The sequence below is a fragment of the Mauremys mutica genome, chromosome 3 (assembly GCF_020497125.1).
Source record: "Mauremys mutica isolate MM-2020 ecotype Southern chromosome 3, ASM2049712v1, whole genome shotgun sequence".
Taxonomy (NCBI): domain Eukaryota; kingdom Metazoa; phylum Chordata; order Testudines; family Geoemydidae; genus Mauremys; species Mauremys mutica.
Window position 1 is genome coordinate 130,633,327 of NC_059074.1, and position 19,246 is coordinate 130,652,572.

The window sequence follows — 19,246 nt, forward strand, 5'->3', positions numbered from 1 at the left end:
AACAAAACTGATATTCCCACCTTCACAGGACAGGACAGAAACCATGTCACATATCACACAAGACCATCCATCACCCACGATAGACTGGCTACCTACTTGAACGTCACTCCTTTCTCACTATTGACGAGAGATATATGCAAGCCACAAAGTAGCTTTTTCTATGTCCATCCTTGAACATTCAGGCCACAGACCCACAATCACCTACTGTACACACCTTTGTAAGATAGGTCTGGAATTCCCCAAATCTGTGTTGCATGGGTGCTGGTTATATTGCACAACAAAAGATCATCCCAGTACCATTCACATATTCAACAGGGAACACCTGGTTCCTTCAGGTGGCACCCTAGAAAAAGGATAAACGGAAATAACGGGACAGGCAGGGATAAGGTTTGTACTGGAACTTTCGTTTAGTATTTCCAGATGTTTATGTTTGTATTTTTTCAATTAGAACTACAATTCCTGGACTTGCAAACATTTTTGCATAACTACAGCATTTTCATACTGTTATCACACAACATGAAATTAAGAAACATTAACTACAATAATTACACACTAAACATATTAAAGAGCGTGAGGCAGTCACACTATGATAGGGGCCTATATAAGTATCAGAGAGACAGAGAAAGGTCCATCTTACAAATTACATTACAAAAACATCGACTTAGGGAAACATCAATGGACAATATTAACTTTCTCCCTTATTGAGGATTTGTGTGTCTGGGAACAAGACAGTTGTTTCTCAAGGAAGTTTACTGCGGAAGATTAGTGGGGACCCTTAACTAAAACAAATCACTTGGCTGTCTGCTGAAGATCCCAGCATGCAAGAACAAAAGGCAGCTCTTACAGAGCATTGCACTGAAACATGCACATGTACGCTGGTGTCTTTGACACAGGCGCTGACTTTCCAAAGTGCCAGGGAGTGCTTGAACCCCCTGGCTCTGCCTCAGGCCCTGCCCCACTCTACCCACTCCCCTGAGCACATTGAGAAATAGCTGATTGCAACGGGTGGGAGGTGCAGAGAGGGAGGTGGAGGCGCTGCTCAGCGAGGGAGGAGGGGAAGTGATGGGGGGCTGCTGATCGGTGCTAAGCACCATCATTTTTTCCCAGTGGGTGCTCCAGCCCCGGAGCAACCACGGAGTCGGCGCCTATGGTCTTTGAGAATCTCTGTTGAATTAAAAGAAGCTTTCACACCTCTGCATTCTGTGTCTGCTCTGGCTAGTTTCTGTACAGCCCATCTGCTTCTCTTCCCCTTCCCCAGAATAGCTGAGGCCAAGACAGTCCCTCAAAATGGCCCACCAAGAACTATGGGCCATGTTGGACCACAGGGTTATAGAGGAATCCCCTAGTGCAGCTTTCTCAAACTGGGGATCCTGACCCAAAAGAGGGTGGGGCAAGACTAGTGCAAGAGGGTCGCAAGTAGGGTCACCATATGTTCGGGTTTTCTGGCTATGACCTCTTCTTTAGTCCTCTGATCTCCATCCGAGCGGATTTTGGAAATATGAAAAAATGTCTGTGATTTTTCCTTGCCTTTGGAGCTGAGTGGCTGGAGAGTGGCAGCTGCTCTCTGCCACCTAGCTTGAAAAGCAGTGCCACTGCCAACAGCGGTGCAGAAGGAAGTGAGGCAATACCATACCACGCCACCCTTCCTTCTGCACTGGTGGTGAAGGTGGTGGCACTGCCTTTCCGGCCATCCAGCTTGGAAAGTAGAGCTGCTGCCAGCTGTTGTGCAGAAGGACGGGTGGCAATAAGATACCATGCTAAACTTCCTTCTGCCTGCAGCTGGCAGCAGCACTGACTTCCAAGCAGGATGGCTGGGGAGTTGCAGCCACTGGCAGAATGCCCGGCTCAGCCAGCAACAGGGCAGAAGGAAGGATGGCAATACCATATCATTCCACCCTTCCTTCTGCACTGTTGCTGGTGGTCGCGCTGACTTTCAAACTAGGTGACCTGCCAGCGGCCGCCTTTCTGCTCCCACCCAACTCAAAAGGCAGTGCTGTCGCCTGCAACAGTGTGGAAGGAAGGGTGTTAGTATCATACCATACCACCCTTCCTTCTGAGCTGCTGCTGGCGCTGATTTCCGAGCTGGCTGCCTGGCCAGTGACCACCACTCTCCTACTGCCCAGCTTTGAAGGCAAGGAAAAATCACAGACAGCCGAATAGGTCATAGATTCTCAAGGACCTTTTCCCTCAGGATGGTATCCACTTGATGGTAAGCTAGGTGGGTTTGTTCTGACAATGCTAAGAACACCAAGGGGAGGTCTTTGATTAGCTGTTGGATTTGCTGTTTCTGATCAGGCCAGAATCATGGATTAAGGGCGCTTGTGGGCCAAGCTCAGGTTCTGGTGAAAAGGGCATTATGAGGAGGTCTTTTTGGTCCTTCTAAGCCTTCAGTAGGTTCGTGTGGTGCACTCTGTGTCTCTTTTCTCTTCCCTGGATGGCGGATTTCATAATCAACTGCCCTTGCCCTTTTTACAGCCTTGAATGATACATCAGGGAGTTGGTAGGGGAAGCCAGCCTGCCCCTCCACCGGGTTCCAACTCAGGGCCCTCAACCTAGACAAGGAGAGTCAGGGGTTTGCTGACTCTGACAGTGCCCTGAGCTCCTTCCTACCTTCCCTCAGGCCTCTGTAGGCTCTTTAGTCTGTTGGCCTGTTTGCCCCTTTCTGGGGTGTTGTCCCGGGGCGGCTCTCTAGCAATCTGCTGGCTCCTGCTCCTTTCTCCTGCCTGCTCACTCCTCTTTAGCCACCCTGCCCATCTGCTTCCCAGCCCTTTTATCCTCCAGCTGCTGTTAGCCTGCCAATCAGCAGCAGCTGGCCATGCCTGTATTAACCCTTTGGTTGCTGGGCTAGTGTGGGGGTAGATACACCCCACGACAGGCTGTCTTTTAAACTCCTCCTCCAGCTTGAACAGGTTCTGCAGGGGAGGTGAGGTAGGATCCCACCCCTTCTGGCTGAGTATGGAGTTATACACCCTGTCAGAGGTGTCCTACAAGGCACAGCCCCTACAGAGCCTCAGACACCTGGTGAAAGGATCAGATAGTGTGGAGCTGGCGCATCACCTTGGCTGTGACATCCTCCTGTCTCAAGAGAACAAGAACCTGACTTGGATGCTCCCAGGAATCAAGGGGGATTAATGGCAAATGGAACCCTAGGGTGGACTCTTGTCTTCCTCTCTAGTGACCTCCAGTGCCAAAGACCCCCCACCACATTGAAGGAGGAGCTCTTTTTCTCCATTCCCTCAGTCTTCCTATGACAGCTGTTCCTTGGCAGTTTCTTTGTCAGATTTCTCTTTCCGGTTTCGGTGCCTGTATTCTTCCATTCCCATTGGTGGCTACACAGTGGGAGGGGCCCTCGCTCCATCCCTGGCCACCTTAACCTAGTGTTTTTTGTGCCTAGAATTCAGTCGGCACCAGGTGGCTCAGACTGAACAAGTTCCAAATCTCTCAGAGGCTCTTACCTTCTAAACAGGGATGTTTGTTTTTTAGCAAAATGAGTAGTAGGAAAGGAGAAAACTCCCTAGAGGTTCCTCCTCACACTCAAGTACATTAATCCTAATTCTCACTCGGTCCTCAAGGAGAAACCTCGAGAAGGAGACTTGCTGCAGCAAAGCCCCGGGGGTCTCTGAGGTTGCCCCGCCCTGCACCTCTGTCCTGCCTCCTGGCTGATGTCAGGGTCTGTCTGTGAGATCACCGCCTCCCAAACACTTTTGCCCAATAGGCTGAGGTCCTGCAAAAGGCCTTTGTGATGTCACTGCCACATCCACCCCTCCCCTGCAAGGCTGATGTCCTGTCCCCGGCCAGCCTTTTTAGATACCCTGACTGCTCAGAATAAAATGCTCTCAAAGGAGCTACAGACCAACAATTGTTCCTAGTCATTATTCAGCAAGTATTTTAGAAAAAGTAGAACATTAGAATCATCAACTGCTCTAGGGTGACCAGATGTCCCAATTTTATAGGGACAGTCCCGATTTTTTAGTCTTTTTCTTATATAGGCTCCTATTACCCCCCATCCCTGTCCTGATTTTTCACACTTGCTGTCTGGTCACCCTAAACTGCTCAGAGACAATTATTGGCGAGAAGCAGCAATATTAATCAAATACCTGATTGGTTATGACTTACATGCAAGGTGTTGAAAGAAAACAAAAGGACTTGAGTCCTGCCTGTCAATAGCTCCCTGGCCTGCTCGGCCAATCAGCATGGAAACTCTGACTGATGGGAGGCTGAGAGGGTCTCACCAGATGTCCCGAAGGATGGCCCAGGTCACCACCGGACGGGATCACTCTCAGAGAACTATTCCAGCCCCACTTCTTTGTGAGAGCCTCTCACAATGACAGCAAGCCCCCCTGGCTCCCACCAACACGCACGCACCTCTTTGGTGGAGGGATGGAAGGAGAAAAAAGGGGAAAAAGAAGTAAGAGAAGAAGAGAAAGGAGGGAGGGAAAGAGGAAAAGGGAAACCAAAAAGGACAAACCCCAGTGTCCCCAGTGATTCTAAGGGACAAAGTCCTTGGTAGGAAATCATATTCTGCCACCTTAACCTAGTGATTTCTGTGCCTAGAATTCAGTCGGCACCAAGTGGATCATACTGAACAGGTTCCAAACCTCTCTGAGGCTCTTACCTTCTAAACAGGGATGACAAAATCAGTAGTAGGAAAGGAGACAACTCCGAAGAGGTTCATCCTCATGTTCATGTATGTGAATCCTAATTCTCACTCAGTCCTCAAGGAGAGACCTCGAGAAGAAGACTTGCTGCAGCAAAGCCACAGGAGTCTCTAAGGCTGCCCCTGCCCTGCACCTCTGTCCTGCCTGGCTGATGTCAGGGTCTCTCTGTGAGGTCACCGCCTTCCCACTGAATAAGTTATTCACTTTGCCCAATAGGCCGAGGTCCTGCAAAAGGCCTTTGTGATGTCACTGCCACCCCCACCCACCCCCTGCAAAGCTGATGTCCTGCCCCTTGTCAGCCACTTTGGATGTTTGATCTGCTTCCCCTGGATATCCCCACTCAATGACTGTTGAGTCTGGGAATCAAGGCAGCTACACAGTAATGCATCAGAGGCTGCTCCCAATGCCACACTCAGTTTTTCATAAATTAGTAGACTTTAAGGCGAGAAGGGACCATTAGAGCATCTAATCTGACCCCCTGCATATCCCAGGCCTCAGTATATCACAATAGCTTGGTTTTGATCAAAGCACATACCAGAAAGTCTTCATTAGAAGACATCAAGAGATGGAGAATCCACCACTTCCTTTGGTAGTTTGTTCCAAAGGTCAATCATCCTCACTGTTAAATATTTGTGTCTTATTTCTAATATGAATTTGTCTGTTTTCACCTTCCAGCCACTGGGTCTTGTTATGCCTTTCTCTGCGAGATTAAAAAGCCCTTTAATACCCGATATTTTCTCTCCATGAAGGTACTTAGACACTTCAAAGAAGTCACCTCTTGACCTTCCCTTTTGATAAGCTAAACAGGTTGAGCTCTTTCAGTAGCTCACAAGAAGGCATTTTTTCTCCTGCCTTCAGAACATTTTGTGGCTCTTTGATGCATCATCTCCAATTTTTGAACATCTTTTTAAAACGTGGCCTTCAAAACTGGCTGCAGTATTCCAATCTCAGTCTCACTAATGCTGTGTCACCTCCCTACCCTATTCACTACTCTGCTCATATCTCTAATGATGGCTTTAGCCCTGTTCACCACAGCACCGCACTGGGAGCTCATGTTGAGAGGCTTGCCCAGTGTGACCCCTAAATCCTTGTCAGAGTCACTGCTTTCCTGGATACAGTTCCCCATCCTGTAGGTGTGGCCTGCATGCTTTGTTTCTAGGTATAGGACCCTGCATTTGGCTCTGTTCATACTTGGTTTTTTGAACGGTCTCAGCTTACCAAGTGATCCAGATCACTCTGTGTGACTGCCCTGTCCTCACCATTATTTACCACTCTGCCAGTATTTTGTCACTTACACATTTTATCAGCAGTGATTTTATATTTTCTTCCAGTTCACTGATAAATGTGATTTTAAAAATTAGTTCTTGAGAGCCTCTTCAGACCCCTAGCACCAAGTACCTGCTCTCTACAGCACAGCAGGAAAAGACCATCCAGCCCTGGTGTTACACAGTGGCTAAACAAAGAACAAATACATGCTTAGGAGCTGTGTTATCCATAGGCTCTGAACAACATGTGGAGGTCAGCAGCTTACAAATGCACAACAGTCCTGTAGTGTAGACAGACCCCAAATGTGTCTCACTCTCCCACCCTGTAAAATAGGGATAAACCTTGATTATCTCTATTTTATAATTGGGAAAACAGAGGCACACAGCGGTGAAGAGACTTGCTCATGGTCACAAAGCCAGGAATAGAAAATGGCAGGTTTTTTGATTGCCGGTCCTGGGCCCTAGCTCTGATTAACTTGGCTTCTCTGCTTTAACTTTAGTCTCAGCCCAACTAGAGGTTTTCTTCTTTCCTGTGTCCCTTAACCCCACATCACTACAAAAAAGAGATTTTCTGTTAGCATCTGGCTCTAATGCATGTGGATCCCTTTCCAAAAGCCATGCTCTGGCTCAGTCACATGTTATGGGTTTGATGGAGGAACCACGTGGTGACACTCAATGGCCTGTGTTATACAGGAGGTCAGACTAGATGGACCGAATGGTCCTTTCTGACCTTAGAATCTATTAATCTGCACATTTTTCTGGTGCTAGTAAGATAACTCTGGTCATATGTCCTATCATTCACTTTCAGCTGGAATAATAAAGCAATACTGACAAGCACACTCTACTCAGGGAAGCTTATTTATCCAGTATTGGCTCCTAACCCATAACACCAAATTAGCCTTCTTTCTTCTCTTCTTTCTTCATCTTGCCTCCTTTCCCACCTTCTTCCCCACTCTCTCTTCTAACGAACTACCAGCAACTTGCAGTAATACGGGGTAGAAGCAGGCAGAGTTATATAAAGAGAGCATGGGACAGACAGGGTGAGTTAGCAGCAAATACACACTGATTACAGCATCAGCTGTTTATTTTTATTAATGAACAACCTCAAAGAGGGGTGCATATATTTAGCACTGGAAAAACATTTACATGTTGTCTGCATCCATAGAGTAGTGTGCTGTTGTGAGATAAGCAGTGTCAGGGTTGGCTGGTGCTTGGATAAGTGACCTCTAAAGAAAACAATGTGCTGTTGGGAGTACTGCGGATGTGTAGGAAGCACTTCTGTCTGAGTCAGTTTGGAATCAATATCCCAGCGGGTTCTGCTGGACATGCAGCTTTTTGGAAGAGATGGGAAATGATGCTACTCACCACTCTGGTGCTCAAACATCTTGGCTGGTCTACACTTACCTTGCAGTCCGACGCGGGGAGTTCGACTTCTCGGAGTTCGAACTATCGCGTCTGATCTAGACGCGATAGTTCGAACTCCGGAAGCGCTAGGTCGAACTCCGGTACTCCACCGCGTCAGGAGGAGTTGCCGGAGTCGACCTGCGAGCCGCGGACTTCACTTCCCCGCCGTCTGGACGGGTAAGTTTTCGAACTAGGGTAGTTCGAATTCAGCTACGTTATTCACGTAGCTGAATTCGCGTACCCTAGTTCGAATTAGGGGGGGTGTGTAGACCAGGGCCAAGTCCCAGTCTCCTGCCAGATACCAATGTAAGAAGCTACAATCTGCCTGCACAACTCCCCTTTGAGTATAGTACGCTTTCTTAAATACCTGTCCTCAACAGTTATTTAACAGCTCATGTTAATGCTGCACAACTATCACCTTCCACCCCAGGGGTAGCTTGGGAGACAGGCCAGTCCTCGCTTATAGACAGCCTCCCAACCTGAAGCAAATACTCACCAGCAACCGCACACCATACAACATAAACACTAACCCAGGAACCTATCCTTGCAATAAAGCCCGATGCCAGCTCTGTCCACATATCCATTCAAGTGACACCATCACAGGACCTAATCACATCAGACACACTATCAGGGGCTCGTACACCTGCACATCTACCAACGTGATATATGCCATCATGTGCCAGCAATGCCCCTCTGCCATGTACATTGGCCAAACCGGACAGTCTCTACGCAAAAGAATAAATGGACACAAATCTGACATCAGGAATCATAACATTCAAAAACCAGTGGGAGAACACTTCAACCTTTCTAACCACTCAGTGACAGACTTGAAGGTGGCAATTTTGCAACAAAAAAACTTCAAAAACAGACTCCAAAGAGAGACTGCTGAACTTGAATTAATATGCAAACTAGATACTATTAACTGTGGTCTAAACAAAGACTGGGAATGGTTGGGTCATTACAACAATTGAATCTATTTCCCTATGTTAAGTTCTCCTCACACCTTCTATGGGCCATCTTAATTATCACTTCAAAAAGTTTTTTTTCCTCCTGCTAAGGATAGCTCATCTCAATTGATTAGACTCTGCCTGTTGGTATGCATACTTCCACCTTTTCATGTTCTCTGTATGTATAAATATCTCCTGTCTGTGTGTTCCATTCTATGCATCCGAAGAAGTGAGCTTTAGCTCACGAAAGCTCATGCTAAAATAAATTTGTTAGTCTTTAAGGTGCCACAAGTACTCCTGTTTTTTTTGCGGATACAGACTAACACGGCTGCTACTCTGAAACCTGCATTTCAATAGAAGATCAAATAGTTCTTCTGTCATTAATCTGATTCAAAACCCAGTGAAATTAATCAAGTTGACAGAAAGACTCCCAATGAGCATCGGCTCAGGTCCTATAGGCATTAGGATAGCCGTGGTAGAGCATAACCTGCTCAGACCTTTCCAAGAGTTACTTGGTATAAGAATAGCCCACTATAAAGGTTAATCCTTTGGCAAGGCATTTATCAGCCTTCTGAAGATCCCTTGATTATGTCTGGAATGGATTTCAGGCCAGCCAGAGAAGTGGCATTTAGACACCTCTATGACAGGCTTCATTGTAAAACAGTAAAGTGATGTAAAGAATTTTTTTATTTTTTACTATAACTTACATTTCAAAACAAGGTTGTATCAACTCAAAAAAATTAGAACTTTTGTTTAGAAAATTCTGAAAGTTGGGGGTGGGGGGGCTGGAGTCTTTTGATAATTTTGAAAATATTTTTTCAATTTTTTGCTTAAGTGGGAAATTTGTCACAACCATTCTTTCCCCACAAACAGTTTCAGTAGCATTTTCCAATGAAAAAGCCTTCCATCAAGAAATTCCCACCCTGCTCTAGACCCAAGGGTTAGCCCCACTGCTGCTGTGACGCTCCACGTGGCCAGGACACACAAACTATGAGCTCAACTATGAGCTCCAAGGTGAACTCCGGCCACTTGCTTAATAGAGTCCAACTGAAAGGTGAAAATGCTGGATTCAGACATTGCCAATCTCTGCTCTTGGAGCTGCTTCGCTCTGTATAAATATTCATTGAGCCAGAAACAAAGATTAACTCTATAACCTGGTGGGTAGGAGCCTGAGGGCCAAATCCCTGTGCTGGCGGATTCAGTTCAGGGATGTGAGCTGGGGTCTCCACATCCGAGAAGACTGTCCCAACTACTGGTTAGTCTGGGGTCTCTGTCTCTCTCTTGTCTGTTTTCACAACAGATTTCAAAAGGCCTCGTTTCCCTTCTCCATTGGAATGAAAACAAACTTCAAAACCTTGCAAACTTTTGCAAAACGGAATTGTTGTTTTCCAGCCAGCCCCACTTACTGCCCCTACTGCACTTTGTGGGTCATGGAGAAAAGCAAATACACATTGTATGGCAGCCACTTCTAATGCCTGACTGCCTTGCGGTGCATAGCTCATTGTGATAGAATAGGTGGGTGGAGGGCAGGGGTGAAAGTTAAGTAAGTTAAAGGACTTACCGGTATGCCGGAGTCCTGGGCAGGGGCATGGCCTCAGCCAGAAGAGGCGGGGCCTCAACTGTAAGAGGCGGAAGCCCCGGAGCAATTTAAAGGGCCCAGGGCTCTGGCTGCTGCTACTGCAGTGGAGCTCCGAGCCCTTTAAATCACCGGCGGAGCCCTGCCGCCGCTACCCCGGGGCTCCAGCAGCCAGGCTCGGGCGGCGATTTAAAGGGCCCGGGGCTCTGGAGGCAGGGAGCCCCTGGCCCTTTTAATCGCTGCCTGAGCCTGGCTAGGCTCCCATGGGGATTTAAAGGGCCAGTGGCTCCTGCTGCTGCAGGGAGCCCTGGCCCTTTAAAGCACCGCCCAAGTCCTGAGCCCTGGGATAGCTGCAGCAGGGCTCCATTGTGATTTAAAGGGCCCTGGGCTCCAGCCACTGCAGGAAGCCCCAGGCCCTTTAAATCGCCAGCCTGGGGAAGCCGGTCTGGTCCGGCATGGCATATGGGCTCCTGCTGGTATGCCGGACCAGACCGGCTTACTTTCACCTCTGGTGGAGGGGTAGGCACCACACAGCCTCATAGTTCAATTTTCTCTGAGCAAACTTGTAAAATACCTTTTCTTCTCCAACAGGAAGAAGCCTGCAGGATAATAAACCATTGCGCCTGCCCATGATTGATTAAAAATGTATTTGGATTTATTATATGTGATTTGGCAAATCTGCTTTTGTAAGCTATGGGCGACTGTCTGTTGAAACCATGTTTGCTATGTAGGCAGTGAGCACAGAGGTGTCTGATAGGATCCTGAGAGACCACCATGGATGGAGCCAATAAAAGAGAAAGCTGAAGGAAACATTTACGTTACTAAGCCAGGAGGATATAGAACTTGGTTTTATCAGATTTCCATGTTTAAAACCTGAAAGGCAGCTCTTTTCTTTCTCTAAATGTACTGGTAATTCAGTCACTGGAAGGGCACGTTGTATTTCCAGTCCAGAAAACCCAAAAATGTACATTGATGCTTCACCACCAACAAACTTAAGACCCCACCTCTTTCCTATGGAAAGTTGAAAATATCACTGCATGTGCAATGGAATAAGTTAAACATGCCAGTTCAAGAATTACTGGATAGCTCAAGAAATTGGGACGAGCTCCCCATAAACATCCACAAAGCTACCTCATTATCCTCCTTCAAATCCTTCCTTAAAACTCTCCTTACCCGTGATGCCTACAAAAAACTTGACAGTCGTTAGGTCGCTGGTGTGCTGACTAATATTGTCTCCTGGTTTCTTTGCACTCTCCTACCTGTCTGTCTGTATCCATCTGTTTTCTTATAGTAGGATCACAAGCTTTTTGGAGCACAGACTTTTTGTTCTGTGTTTGTAGAGCACCTACGCAATAGGGTCCTCGGCCATGACTGGGGCTCCTAGGCACAGTGGTAATACAAATAAATAAATAAATAATGTGCAGCATTTTGGAGAGAGCTTCCCAGCTCAGTTTGACAAGCCCACCCCTATCTCTAGGCTTCAAAGCCCAAGCTCCAGTCAGAGCTGCAACTTCACAGCATTATCTACGGGGTTCTCCCAACCATTTTTTGGGTCACCTCACAGCGCGGCCACCAACCCTTGCTGGTGGCCGCTCTGACAATTTTTCCTAAAATACTTAATTAACTTTAGGAAAAACAAATAAATATGCACATACAAATATCCAGATCATTGCAATTTATGTAGGGCTTTTTTGCAGACTTTACTGGACCGAAACAGAATAGAAACCCAAATAAGGTGCTTTGCATGTTCTTGCCTTTTTTGGTTGATTTTTTTTATACTTGCTTGTTAGTAAGTTAGCTACTGTGAAAAGTGATATTTGTAAATATCGCTTTTCACAGCAGACTTACTCAGCCCTGGCTAGTTGGGGGACATATTAAGCCTTGGATGGTGGGGTGTGGGGCTGGAGGAGGCTGCAGGAGTTGGGGGAATGGGGGGTGAGCCCAGGGCCAGAGCCTAGAATCCTGCTGCAGGGCTGGGGGCTGAAGGATGCATCAGGAGACAAGGACGACGTGCTGGGAGTGAGCCCAGGACCAAATCCCTGGGGCCGGAGCCCTAAGCCCTGAGGCTGGGAGACAGAGCCTGCTGCCGCACAGCCAGAGCCTACTGCCCAGCACCCCAGGGCTGAAGCCCAAAGCCCAAGCCCCACCGCCCTCAGGAAGGTGGGGAATTCACATTGGTTGCCTGTTCCTACAGTGTTTGTGGCTCCAGAAGCGGGCAGGGACCAGCCCTTGCTGGCAGCCCCAGAGGAGGAGCCACTGCTTGGCCCCTCCCGCCAATCACTACCCAGAAGGCTGTGGCAGCAAGAAAAGCCCCTGGTGGCCACATGCGGCCACAGTGGCTGCATTTGAGAAACGCTTTTAAAATGCTAGCGTGGACCCCACTAGCCTGAGTTTGTTGACCCACGCTGGGCGTCTCACTGCTGAGACGTATCCTGAGAAATGCATCTGTGGTCTTAGTCCAGTTCCTAGTGGGCAGCTGTCCACAACATACAAAAACCACTCTCATAACTGACACTATTGTTGGCTGATTCAGCAGAAAGGACAAAATGGGCACTGAGACTTACCCATCCTCTTGCTGCTAGAAGTGACAGCTCTAGTCCAGGTTGAGATACATGTGTGGAGTGGGATGAAAACACTTTCACTGCTAGGGCTTCTGCTACTTGCCTGGAAAGAAATGGAGGGCCTCAGCCTCCAGGCTGCCAGTCTGACACCTTGTACAAGCACTACGTTCATTAACAAACCCAGCACATCCCAGTTAGAGAAGATGGAACCGTTGTTTTGTTCTGGGTTTGTATAGTGCCCAGCAAAATGGGGTCTGGTCTATGACTAGGGCCCTGAGGCACCACAGTCATACAGATAATAATCAAAAATCCTGATACCCACTATATGAAAAGGGTACTTGGATGTTTATTCACAAGCTCCAATACCATGATCTGAACTGACTAAGGGTATTTATGACAGTGTGAAGCAAGGCCTGTACCACTCATGAACCCCACTGAAGCACTATTTTGAGAGCTTAAGTGAGACTTTATTGGTCACAGGCCGTCTGCTGGCCCTCTGCACAGGGATGAACTTCACCCAAATAGGAGTACCCTTGAAAGATACACGTGTGAGTAAAACAAGAGTACTTGTGGCACCTTAGAGACTAACAAATGTATCTGAGTGATCATCAAGTTCAGAACTAGGGGCTCAATCCTACTGATGCTTATAGACTAAATGTTACTCACCAGAATAGTCCCTTTGAGTTCAGGGGGATTACTCCCAGAGGAAACACAGTACTAGTCACATGCATAAGTGTTTGTAGCATCGAGCCTTAGACTTGGCTGAGTATACATACTGTACCTCATATGAGTTGCTCTCACAGTCTTCACATGGGTGTTTTCTCCTAAATTTGCTTGTAGTGGGTTGGGGGTGCCCAGGTCCCCACCAGACCACAATTTGAGTTGTTTCCAATGTCCTTCCCCCATTTATAGCACACACAGGGGAGGGGAGAATCAGAGTTTAAAAAAAAAGTGGTCTGTCTCTCAGGGGCAGTGAGGTCTGTTACTGGCTCTCTGTAGTCAGCAGTCACGAGGTACAGCAGTCCTCTCCCTGAACCCCTTCCTGTGGCAGGCTTTCCTTTAAGATCCCCCGTCCAGGCAGAGCAAGCCTTACAAGTACACCTGGTTAGTGCTGGCTCAGCCCAGAGTGTGTTATCTCCTCTCTAGGAGAGTGAGAGAGGGTGTGCCCCTTCACACTGCTTAGCCACCATTTGGAATGCCCTCAGTCATTCCATTTGAAAAGTGTTAAATACACAAATAAAAACAGACATATGGATAAGGGAAGAATCAGGGGTATGGTAAGAAATGAGAGCTTACAGGCCACATTCACATTTGGCTCTGCTACAGGGGTGCCGGAGCGGGCGGTGGGGCAGGGGCTGTGTGCCCCCCCCCACACACACACACTTTTTACAGGCCATAAGGGCAGGCGATGGAGGGGAAGAGGTGGGGAGGAGTGAGCAGGGGGTGGGGCCTCAGTGGGAAAGGGTGCAACGGGGGCCGGTTCAGGCTCCTGTGCTCCCCACACATACACACACACACATGTTTAGGGCACTTCCGCCACTCCTGCTCTGCTATAACTCCACCTGAAGTTAAGACCAAATTCTCTTTAGGAGCTGGGCAAGAGATCTCATCAGTGCTGATTCACCCAGCAGCAGCAGCAACTCCTTTGCTGCCATATTCGCTGTCTGTTTTACAAAAGTGTGAAGATTACCGTGTGCCAATTTTTATGCCAAATAACGCGGGGATTCTTTTTCTGAAACGAAATCTCATGCCATTCCATGTTCACAGCATGGTCCCCAGGTGGTGGTGATTGGCTTCTTTTACTGTATTTTTTCAGTGCAGTTGAGTTTTTGATACCAGTTCCAAGAAGAATGCTCCCTCTCTGAAGCATATGGTTCTATGAACAAAATAAACAAGCTACATCCATGCTATAGACTCCTCACAGTCCAGCTTGCTCTTTGCTGCTGGATGTAAACCACCACATGCACAAGCTCTGAGAAAGAGAGTCTGTGACACGAGCCCCTGCTAGACTTAGTAGCTTTGAAACGATGCAGGGACACAGCGAGATCACTGGTCCTCCAGCTAGCCCAAGAGTGCACAGATCACATATGAATGATACAAGGATCAATTATTCAATGTCTAATGCAAGGATCACACCTGGTTAAGGACATCTCTGCACTTTTGGTGACATGAAGAAATTGTTATACCCACAATTCCCTGAACAGCCCAACACCCACCATCCAGAATAGATACATAGCAGCAGCAGCAGGAGCATAGAGGGCAGCATCTGTCTTGCTCATATCAGTTTGTATGGTATATTGTATAACATGATTATTACATGTGATAATATTAACTTTATATTTCCAAGACGATGGTTTCTGATTTCTAATCCCAGTGGTTTAGTCCAGTGATTGTTTGCAGTCGGTTCTGACCTATCTGAGGATCTGCACATGTCTTTCTCTTGGGGTTTTCTATAGCTACCATCATCATCGTATCTGCATCGTATATGCTACAAAGAAAAAAAATAAATAAAAGACAGTCCCTGCCCCAAAATGACTACTCAGGCCACTTCTCCCCAATCAAACCTGGGCATACTGCTCAGGAACCTTCTGAGATGAGCGACACTACGTCCAATCCACAAGAAATGAAGTTGTTCTCAACTTTTCACCAAAGCATCACTTCAGCTGCTCTCAGGCCTCTGTACGTACTCTGATATTCCCAATCATCATGGTATCCGAGCGCCTCACAATCTTTAGTGTATTCATCCTCACCAACTCTGAGAGGGAGGGAAGTATGGTCCCCATTTTACAAATGTTGGGAACAGAAGAACGGAGTAACTAAGGACTTGTCTACACAGCGAGTTAGTGCACAGCAAGCCAGGGTATGGATCGCCAGCATACTATCTTGCGGTGCACTACACCCCACATGGATTAGAGTGCTGCACAGCAAGCTGGTGCACATTAGCCACACATTCACTCACCCTATCAACAAGCCCCAAGTGACTTTCCCAACGGCACACAGGAAGTCTGTGGCAGAGCAGTGAATCGAATTCAGCTCTCTCAAGTTCCAGTCTACTAAATCATCCTTCTCCATCTGCTAGTGACCAGGTGCACCATGTTGCCTGCGGCACAGAGCACAGACCTTTGCCCACTCGGTTGCTGATGTGTGGGCTGGTGCATTGCAAGAGTGGGTTGAGAGGATTTACTAAAAGGATGCAGCTGCTACAGCTCAAGTTTCCATCCATAAGAATGCTGAAGCAGTTCAGCGGAACCAGGGCAGGCAAAAGCAATTCCAAGATTTGATCGGAGAAGGTGCACTGGTCACAGTACAGGGAATGTCAGCGGCACAAAATGTCTTGAAGGCATTTCAGGTGCCTGACACACACTAGAAATGCCAAACACTAGAAATGTACTCTCCGGAGTACAGAGACTTTCCAAAAAGTGTATTTGGAACAGAGCCTGCAAGTGCCTCTACATGTGAATAGCTTTACTCATGCAAGTAGCATTATTCAGGGGTGAAAATATTTGCAGGTTCTGGCCCTAAGTCCAGAAATACCATATGCTTATTGCTTTGGGGTTAAAGACAAAGCCGGTAATGCACCTACAGGATCTGTCGGTCTCCAGCTTTAAACTGCACTGACCAAGTGCCAGTACCACATAGCATTTAATTAACCTATCTACAAGTTGTAAGATGAGACATCGCTGTTCACCATGAGATTTATTCTCTGTGGTGGCAAAAGAAAACAGATACTGCAATTTAACAGGAAATGAAGTGTATTAGGGGCAATATAATTCCATTAGGGAAATTGCATTAGCGTAATGTAGCATTTTTTATTTTTTTACAGCCTCTCCTCTAGCAAATTAATTTAGTGCCTCATAAGTCAAGGTTACTGAAAAACACTCATGTCATATTCATTTCTCTTTAGCATGCGTGTAAAATGCATGTTGGGTCCGTGAAGCAGAATTGCGGCATAAGAGATTCACAGATGTTTTATCTGCACCATATGGCATGTTAGTCATCATTCCCTCCAGGATGAGTTCTTGTGTTGAAAGTCAAAGCTTTTCCCACACATGGGCTATCAGCTCTAGGCATCTTTAAAAGAAATCAATGAGAAAAAAAATAAGGGTAAAAAGACCAATCAACAAAAGAAGATCCACCAAAAGCAAGAAAGATATCAAATAGACTTCACAAATAACATGCACAGCAACACAACAAGCTGAATACATAGTACTTTCATTCAGTGCTGTGGTATTAAAGGTAGTATGTAAATAAATAATATGTAATACCATCTATTAAATTTTCATCAAAGCCAAATACAATTTTGTACTCAGGCATTTAATTATGTGATCTTTGTGTAAACTGCCTTTTATATTACTGCGTGTACCTTGTCCCAGGAATCTAACATTAGGAGCACAATATAATAGGATTAATAAATAACATTGTGCACTTCCACAGCATCTTTCATTCAGATACTCCCAGAACAATAGATAAGCATTTTGTTTTTGATCAAAAGAAATGAGATGAATGAATAAATGTAATCTAAGGATCTCAAAGTGCTTTACACATATTAGCTAATTATCCCTCTCAGCATCTCTGATGAACTGACAAATGTAGTGAAGATTTTTCAAAGGCATTAATGGCAGTGAGGCAGGCACCTAACTCCTGTTGACCTTTACTGCTGTTTGTGCCTTTGAAAATCTTCCCCACAAGACGGGGTGGCATCACTTCGCCCATCCTTCTGGGTTGGACTCCCACAGCCTTTTTACAACATACAACTACTGTACATAGTATTTCAGGACAGGAAGTGATGAATGTCACACCCAATCAAAACTGCAAGAGGTACTTCAGTTACAATCAATGTCACTTCCTGCAGCACCTAGGTTTTCCTTGGAGATCCAAATATTTACAGAACTACTTAGCTGGTGAAGTCTGGCAAAATCTTAAGTGATATTTCTTCATATGGCTCTAATTTTAATGGTAAAATAAATGGGAGAACTATATATCTAATACTGTATCCCCAACCAATGTAAGAAAGACAGAAAGGATATTCCAGCCAATAATAATCTGCAGTACACTGTACACTGTAAACGATAGGCCCAATCTTGCAAACCCTCCCTCGCACAAGCAGTCTGTGCTTTGTGGGTAATCTCATTGGATTGCTAATAAGAGTAAGAGTTCACAAGATCATGCCACTATGCCATTTGTGTGCATGTATATATAAGTATTAATGTAACAACAAGCTATTTTAGGTCATTTTAAAAAGTGTTATGGCTCTTCTTGAGCTCTTCAAAGATGGACTCATAGTAATTATGGCACCTGGCTTTACAGAAAAAAATTAAAAAATAATTCCAATTCCAACAGAAGCCAAAACTCTCTCAAACATTCCTCAAATAATTTTTCTGCAACATGAGTGGCATAATCAGAATGCATGATGGCATGGTATAAGCCAGGTTTTGTCAGCATCCATTTGGGATGACCTGTGTGTCTCATTCATGGCTTTCCACTTGTAAGTAATATGCCCATCCCAAACTCACCCTGACAAAACCATTATACCACACTATCATGTATTCTTTATGTATATGTACATATGGCCACACCCCCTAGAGTAGATGGATGAAAAGTGCTTGATTCTCCTCTTGCTTACATTGCTATAAATCACCAGTGAAGTCAGTGTAGTTACTCTGGTGCAAAATTAATGTGAGTGAGATCAGAATCTGGCGCAAAGTCTCGCTCTCTGTTAGCAATCTGAAGCAACTGGTACTCAGCATCACCATGTAAACAATAAGGGCAAAGGAGAAGAAGGTGGGGTGGGGTTAAAAATCTGCTTTCCTTTACAAGACCACCTACAAAATGTTGCAAAGACCTTGCAACAAAAATAATCTGTCACAATTCCAGTGTTAGGCAAAATATAAACAAGTTAAGTGCTCTGTTAAACAGAACATCTGGGAAGTCACAAGCTGGGCATATGTTTTCACAAGTTGTTTTTTAGGGAAAAGTAACCCTGCTAAGCTTCCTGTCTCTTCCATCTTCCCTCTCTTGACTGTGTTTATCAAGGCTAGATATAAACACATTAAAAAACCTTTAGAGGCCCTTCTCTCATTGTATTATTAATTTGGAATTGACTAAAGGTTGACAGCTGCTTTTAGTTTGACCCCTGGATCCCTTAAAGAGATTCTCCACAAATAATTACAGAGTTTTGTGTTGATTGGGCTTGTTGTATATATATTTGCTGTGGGTTGCCAGAAATGAACATTAGAGTCAACATCAACATTTCATGGGGAGTCACAGGCTTTGGGGCAGCAAAGAGGGTGGATTGTTTAGGGAATCACAGGTGACTTAGAGGGCAGGAGGGATTACCTAAGGTGTTTGGGGGTGCAGAGACTTTATTGCTTAGGGGATCATGGGGATTAGGGCTGAAGGCAGATTTTATTTCAGTGTCAGGCTGCTGTAGCATCTACTAGTGTTATTTTATTACAGTTTTGTATCGGTACTTCGCTTTTAAGCAGACATTAGTAATCACTGACAAGAAATTGATTTCTTATAGCATGTCTGGAAATAAATATGGGGTTTTGCACTGCTTTATTATTATTGTTTCCATCAGAAAGTTCCTTCTCTTAGAGTGAATTTTTGCTCTTGCCTTTCTTTGGTGATTCACACTGGGAACTTTGTCTCACCTGCCCCCAGCCAGTCTGTGTCCAACAGGAAAAAAAGAGGGGACAAGAACCAGCATTCTTTTTAAATTAAATAACTGATTTCACAGAGGTGAGCTCAAGCCACAGAACTCACACCTGGATTTCAGATGCCCGAGTGGGAGAGTGCTGGGATTTTGGTTGAGCCCACTATTAAAGAGAGGCCC

The 19,246-nt window shown here is 45.9% G+C and overlaps 1 long non-coding RNA gene across 1 annotated transcript in view; it reads right to left on the bottom strand.

Annotated features, from left to right (window-relative positions):
- Positions 1-4,785, bottom strand: part of LOC123365613 — an 89,864-nt gene extending 85,079 nt beyond the window's left edge. Inside the window, exon 1 of the long non-coding RNA XR_006577661.1 lies at positions 4,616-4,785. This is a non-coding gene — a long non-coding RNA (uncharacterized LOC123365613). The remainder of the gene's footprint in view (positions 1-4,615) is intronic.
- Positions 4,786-19,246: the final 14,461 nt, after the last annotated feature.